The following is an 8,072-nucleotide window of genomic DNA, read 5'->3' as shown; positions in this document are numbered from 1 at the left end:
GGGAAAAAGATTTCCCTTAGGGAATTTGCTGCATTAATATTTCCTTTGAGGAAATTCTATTTCCTGTGAAGAAATTTGCGGCTTCAAATTTTCCTTTGAGGAAATTCTATTTCCTCTGAGGAAATTTGAGGCTTCTAATTTTCCTCTGAGGAAATACTTTTTCCTGTGAGGAAATTTGCGGCTTAAAATTTTCCTTTGAGGAAATTTTGCCAACAGCAATTTCCAGAGAGGAAATTTTTGACAAACACTTTTCCTTGAGGGAAAATTCAAGACCACAAATTTCCTCTAAGGAAAACATTGTTCTCCAAATTTCCTCTATGGAAATTTTTGTTATTCAATTTTCCTCTATGAAAATTTCATAACAGTTAAAACAGTATGAATATAATTTTTCCTGAGACTGAATAATTGATACAAAATATAATTAAAACTTTAATAAAATTTTCACTGATGAGTAACATGACATACAAAAACAATAGGCTAGCTGTTTGAGACAATACAATAATAAGCAAAACGCTATGAATATCATACTATTTGTGATGTTATTAATATTGTGCTCATATTTGCAGATTAAATAAAATAACCACTTTTCATGTTAATTTAACTTTTCTTTTGTTTAAGCTGCTGCATACAATTATTCAATCCCCTACATAACAGTTCAGTGCATAAATAATTCCATCCACCAGACATCTTCCTTCAATTGGTAGAGAATACATTAATTTTTTGCAATTTGTTCTTCAAACATCTTCCTCTGTATATTTGATGTGACAGAGCAATGTACATGAATGGATAAAGCAGGTGTTTATTTCGACAACAAAAAATACTATTTTTTCTACATTTCTCCATAATCCTTCAGTGAATATGTAGGTTGTTGCAATTACACAATTGTGTTCTTGTGCATCTATGATTGTACTCCATTTTGTTTACAACCATTTTGTAGAAATTTCCTATTTTCTTTTTCCAGGTAAGCACACATTTCATTTCACATTAATCCAATTAGCACACAATGTAGAAAAGTATCAACCTTAAGTTTCCTCTTCTGTATAGACCTGTTGATGATCATGAAAACCAAGAAGTCTCACCTATAAATACACAAAATATAAATTGAGAAAAAAAAAAAAACAGCAATATGAAATAAGCTTATTTTATCATGTTTAATATGAACATTTTGAGAAACTTAAATTTGATATTCTTACTAATCATGATTATGAGTTCTGTTATTTCAGTGCTTTGTGTCCACGACTTAATATCAGTCGTTTTAGTGCCTTGCAGTGATAATGAGTTGAGCCACTTGCAACAGTTTTTACAGTTTGTTCATATGTTGTGCTATTTGAACCACTGTCCTAGATTATGGTTCCGTGGAGTGCTCACAGACATGATTTTTTTATTAATTGTTATTGGCTTTGAACTAATTTGGATTGTTTAATTTTTTCATGTTGGGGTCTTTATTGGCTGAATTATAAGGTATGGGTTTTCTCATTATCGAAGACCGTCATTGGTCTTTAATTGCTTGCATCCACTTCATTAAACTCTGGTGGATAGATAACTCATTTACCATACCACATCTTCTTATTTTTATAATAGTCATCATTCAAGGGCAATCACTTTTATTATATAGGAGTGGTCTTACCATTTAGGCCTTGTTGTCTTCTGTTTATCTTGTTTTGCCGATCATTTCTACTGTACAGTTGTAATTGTTTATATTTTTCTTTATCTTCTATATTTCTTGCCCTAAACTTAAAAAAGGTAAAAACTATAATTTAATGACTATAACTATTATTATACATCAGTATGTGTTTTTCTATATACCATGATATAAAAAAGGAATGAAATATTTGTGCTATTTCATTTCACAAACTATTTGCCAATCAACAGTTTCAAAGACATAACCATGGTCAATAGTTTAACAAACAAACATTCCTGTACTTTTTCATCGTGTTCATACTAATTTTTCAATGGACAAAAATGACGTGATTAACTATTCTTCTATGATTTGTGTGCTTGACAACATTAAACTCTGAAATATTGTTAACGGTATAATCTGTATGTGTCAGTCGTCAAAATTTCAAATTAATATATTACTTACAGAAGCAATTAAAACAAGAGGCTCACAAAATGAATGTGGTCTAAGAACTTAAATATTTCAAATTTACCTATTCAAACCATATCATTATTATTTGCTTTTATATATAAATCAGAATTAACCAATTTAAAATGGAAAATTTTAAAGAAAACAAAAGGAAAAAAAGGAACCCCCCCTAAATTTTTTGAACCCCCTTATGATTCATCACCCCCAAACGCAATCCCAGCCTTCCCTATGTGGTATGGTACCTTGCAGTACAATTTCAGAGAGATCCATACACTTGAACACAAGTTATTGTCTGGTAACTAGAAAAATGATTGTTTTTTTTGCCCCTTTTTGGCCCCAAATTCCTAAACTTTAAAGGCAATTGCCCCCAAACTCAATCCCAGCTTTCCCTTTGTAATATGGAACCTTGTAGTACAATTTCATAAAGATCCATACACTTACACACAAGTTATTGTCCTAAAACTAGAAAAATGCTTGTTTTTTGCCCCTAATTCCTAAAACTTTGAGGCAATTACCCCCAAAATCAATCCCAGCCTTTCCTTTGTGGTATGGGACCTTGCAGTACAATTTCAGAAAGATCCATACACTTGAACACAAGTTATTGTCTGGAAACTAGAAAAAAAACTTATTTTTGGCCCCTTATTCCTAAACATTTTGGGCAATTACCCCCAAAATCAATTCCAGCTTTCCCTTTGTGATATGGAACCTTGTACTACAATTTCAGAAAGATCCATAGACTTAAACACAAGTTATTGTCATGAAACTAGAAAAATGCTTCTTTTTTGCCCCTTTTTTGGCCCCTAATTCCTAAAATTTTGAGGCAATTACCCCCAAAATAATTCCCAGCATTCCCTTTGTGATATGGAACCTTGTGGTACAATGTCAGAGAGATCCATACACTAACACACAAGTTATGTCTGGAAGTTACAAAACTGCTTATTTTTGGCCCCTTTTTGGCCCCTAATTCCTTAACTTCAGACATACTAATATTTGATCTTTTCAAACTATACCAAATCACTACTTAAGGATGTTCGCTACTCTGTTTCAAAATAACAAGCTTTTAAAAGACTGTTATAAATTGAAAGTATATGAATAAAGGAACTAAAAAAACAGAAAAAATGAAGAGTCTGTGTGCTTGTTTTTAAGATATAAGCCATTAAAAATTTGGCGGGAAGTGATTCTCTCTAGATTTTTCATACACTTAACACTGGCACCTTTTTCTTTCAAAAGCTATGGAAAAATAACAAGGGTTTTATAAGATTTTCAAATATGGCTATTTAAACTACGTTATAAAAATATGAAAAGAAAAGTAGGGGTTTGCGGCCAAAATGTTTTAATGGCACTGCATGGATAAAACCAGAGGATTCCGAAAATTCAAAATCAAGAGGAGTGAAAATCCCTAACCTAAAAAAAATTGCCACATTTTTTTCCAATGTAATTTCATCCGTAATATTTAAAGCAATAAAATTTGGAAGGAGTATGAAAATAAATTGCAAGTTATACACTATCCACACTAGACACCTAATAGAGTAGAAATACTAATTTTAATCAAACTTGGCATGAACTAAGATTAGGGAATTATAAGACAGTTTACCTAGTTTCATGGCAATAGCATATATACATTAAAGACTAGAAGTTCATTCTCATGTTTGAACTTTGGGTGTTAATTTTTTGCCGTTTAAAGTTTAACGTTTAACTATCAAGATTTGGGCCTACATAATTTGCAAAAAATTGCTTTTTAAATTGTCTTTATAACTATTTATATATAATTGTGTATGTCACATGTATGTACATGATGTATTTTAATGTAAAGCAGCTGAATACTCATTTGCTGTCTCAGATTTATTTCAATTCATCAAAAGTCGAATTTATATGAGCCTATGTCTGAAAATAGAGATTTCAAATTAAGGGGGTGGGGGGTGGGGGGGAGGAGGCTAATATAAAAATTCTTCATGTATATTTAAAAAGTTATTTGTATTTCAAAAGGAAAGAAAGTGACTTATCTGCTTATAGCATACCACATGAGTAGAACAAGGTCCCATTAGGCCATGCAAGACTGAATAACATTTAACTTAAGGTCAATATAGGCAGTAACACATTCTTACATGTATATGAAAAGGCATACACATAAGCTAGAGGAAATAAAAATGTGTTTCTTTTTGGTAATTTGTAGGCTGAGCTAGGTGACATCATACAAGAAGTATGAGTGATTCTCAAACTAAAATAAAATAATTTCATCCCCCTACTTGACGGTACTTCATTGTACTTACTTTTTATGCATAAATAATATAAATAAATAAATTTTGAAGTAATACATGGTCCACACTAGGGAATCTTTTTGTAAAAAATGAAAATCAATGGATGATAACTGTGTACTTGGACTAACAATTAAGATTTCACATGCTGAAATGTCTCGTCAGCCTAATCTCAATCAGTGAAATAAATTATTGTTTGTTTTTTTTAAAGTCATATGAAAAGTAGTCCAAATAATTATGACGCATTGCAAGGCTTTTTTTTTTCTCTGACGCCGTAGGAAGGAGAAGTGAGTTGACATAACATATCATGCAAAATCAACAGTAATGAGTATACCTATGATTGTCATCGTCACTGCAAATGGATCATTAATACTAAAAACATCTCGTGAGATTTGAAGTGTGAAGACGTACTTTTGGTGGCGGGATAACATTTTATGAAACATTGTGTTTTATCAGGAATTTTTAAATGCCACAGCATTTTATGTGACCAATTGACTTTCTTAAAACCATATATTAACTTTTAGTGCGAAATTTTATGGTTTTAAATTGATAAACTTTGTATCACTGCCAACAAGCATGGCGACCGACCAATGAAAAAATGGCCGCCATATTTTGAAAAATATTTTGACCGTCTTGTGCTGAGTCCCAAACATAACCATCCAGCTTATCTACATTCATATTAGTATTCATATTGAGTGACTGAATAGTAAATAATAACATTTTCTGTCTGCAGTAACAATAACATTGCTTTTCCGCTTCATGCATATATAGTACGCCGCTTCATGCATACAACACTAGCTATGCACGCATAGATATCTGAAATATATATATATAAACATTTTAATCTAACATATAGTTCTTAGTCATCAATATTCATCGTACTTAGAAAGCTTTAAACTGTAAAATATATATGTCCGAGACAAATTAGTAAAGTATCTTCAGAGACCTATTGCACCTGTCAATGGTAGTTTAAAATACACACCTGTAATCTTAGCAGATAGCAAAGGATTTTGTTTAAGAAATCAAGTCACAACTCCAGAAGATAGACATATAAAATGGTGGTGTAAAAGTGGCTCCAAAATTCAAGACAGTTATAGCTGGCTCAATAACAACATTCATAGTAGAATTAAAAATATTGGGAAAATTCACATCTATATTTGGCTAGGCACCTGCAATCTAACTACTAAATGCAAGAAAAAGATTACACTGAACAGTCAAGGAGATCAAACAGTTGATTATATTGTGCAATACTTTAACAAATTTATTGAACTGTTAAGTCAATATCCAAGCTCAAAGTTAACATTTTTAGAAGTACCAGTATATTCTATAAAAGGGTATAATAAATCAACAGATAACAATCTAATACAAGAATATAAAACATTAGACAAAGAACTTGAACGCCAAATATTTGTGCTCAATGGACATATAAGACATTTCAACACCCAACTTAACACAAGCTCCCCTAATTTCTCCATTCATCTGAAGGTTTCTTCGAAACGTCGTACTCGCTCTCGTACGGAAACAGTCCATTACTATAACTACTCATTATACAGTGACGGAATCCATCCAAAACAAAATTTAGCATTAGTCTGGCTACGTGAAATCTCAGAGAGAGTCAAAACTGACTGCTGGTCGTGAACAGTGGAGTAATAAGAAATAGCAACTGAATAACTGCCGATAGTGTTTCAGTACAGTCTGCATGGGAACTCCAAGCTAACTGTATCTGAACACACATACTCAAAATCAGTTATTATGGCGCTAACTACAAAAACTCCCAATACCAACACTAGTAACAAAGTTATTGATCACATACACGACTCTGACACCATCACAAAATGCTACAGCTTGAATTTTGAAAAAGCCTTGAAAAAGAAACTTGATGCTACAAAACGCACAGAAATATCTTATGAAATAACGGGCGGTGGTCTGACCGCTGAGCTTGACGCAATATCATTTGAGCTTCTTCTATTTGCTTGCAAGACTCTTTACAATGACATGTCAAATGTTCGCATTGACATAAGCAAAGATAAAGGTGGCAACATAGTACAATATACATTCATGGTTAAAGATGACAATAATGGAGGTTATACAATCAATCTATATACAACTAGATGCTCTATGTTAGTCAATGGCAAAAAGACAAATTACTTTATTCAGGAAGATCTTGAAAAAATCCATACAATCATGAGGAAAACAAATCTGAAAGGCATAAAAATAGACAAAGATAACCTCAATAAATTACTGGCAGATAAGCTTGAATATATCCTAAGCAATGTAGAGGCTAACAATACAACTTCTGTTGACTCTAACCCTGTTAAATGCTTGAAATGTAAACGTAATTGCAAGACTAGGGCAGTACAGTGTATAAATGGTCACTGGGTACATTACTCTTTTGAAAAATTATCCCTCACAGAAATTCAAAACCTACCACATATTGACTATTGTTGTAAAACATGTAGCAAGCAACCTATCACTGTACCGTATGCTATCACGGCTGCTGTAGTTTTATTAAGAGAGGAGACGATAGATGATGAAAAATGTCTAGTGTGCAATGATGAAATGACGGTTGACAAACAAGCCTGTCCAACATGCAACCACATTTCTCATAACAAGCGCTTTAACATAAACTCTGATCAATGTTACAGCTGCCATGCAATAGAAGAACAACGAACTCTTAGTGTAAATCAAACACGGGTAGAAAATAAAAGTAATATCGACGAATTTATTGACCACCAAACAGATGTAAGTCATGATGACACAACAACCATTATAGCATGCAATAACAACTTCTGCAGTGGCCTACAACAGACTATACAGACAGCAAGTGACCAAGTGAACAATACACCACAAACAGTCACATCAGAGAAAGAAAGTATATCTACTACGCCAATGTTAACCAACAAGCAAGAACAACAAATTAAGCAAAAAGAATTAAAGCAACAAGAACTTAAACTGAAAAAAAGAGAGGAACAACTACGTTTAAAAGAAGCTGTCGTAAATGATCAACCCAAAGACAAAACTAGACTGTACGACATGATACATAAACTTGAAGCAAGAAATAATGAGCTTGAAAAAACAGTCAAGTCCCTATATCACAAGATCAACAATGAAGACAACACAATGAACAGAAACAATGTAACACAAGAGAGTAGTAGGTCAGACTCAAACTCAACAAGAAGCAACAACGATAATCTAGCCAATGCTATAAAGGAAAAAGTCTCGGGCTATATATTAAGAAAGGTAGACAAAGAAATAGATCATCTAATAAGACTAGAAGAAAGTGTAAACAATACTCCTGCTGAAACATACAACTATGGATACTATGACTATCCCTCTATTCCTACTCATAGTCAACAAGACATTTACTATAGCAGTCAGCAGCAGAGTTACCATTACCCCTATTATCAACACGATAACTGGTCATACAACCATCACTACTATCCTGATTGTAATGAATATCAAGAATATCAAGAATATAGTAATAATAGCAACCTCATAACAGTACAATTAGAACAAGAAATAGGAAATATTGATAAAGGAAGGAACCATTCACAACAACAGAACGAAAGAATCAACAAGCACAAACTCAAAACAACTCAGAACTCCACACATGATCATAATATACAAACAGCCCGTCATTCAGAAACTCCACAGTGTGGTTTTACAGGATTTAACAAGTACAACGCTCTACATACCGAGGGACAACCGATTTTTTACAGAGACCAAAGCAA

The 8,072-nt window shown here is 32.7% G+C and overlaps 1 long non-coding RNA gene across 1 annotated transcript; it reads right to left on the bottom strand.

Moving 5' to 3' along the window:
* Nucleotides 1–773: 773 nt before the first annotated feature.
* Nucleotides 774–4,716, bottom strand: LOC127709155 (uncharacterized). Its single transcript, XR_007985516.1, has 3 exons — nt 4,676–4,716; nt 1,628–1,733; nt 774–1,079 (listed from the first exon to the last, which is right to left on the bottom strand). It is a non-coding gene; the product is annotated as an uncharacterized LOC127709155 (long non-coding RNA).
* Nucleotides 4,717–8,072: the final 3,356 nt, after the last annotated feature.

This window comes from Mytilus californianus, unplaced genomic scaffold (genome assembly GCF_021869535.1).
Source record: "Mytilus californianus isolate M0D057914Y unplaced genomic scaffold, xbMytCali1.0.p SCAF_7, whole genome shotgun sequence".
Taxonomy (NCBI): domain Eukaryota; kingdom Metazoa; phylum Mollusca; class Bivalvia; order Mytilida; family Mytilidae; genus Mytilus; species Mytilus californianus.
The sequence above is the reverse complement of the archived record's forward strand: the minus strand, read 5'-3'. Positions and strand labels throughout refer to the sequence as shown.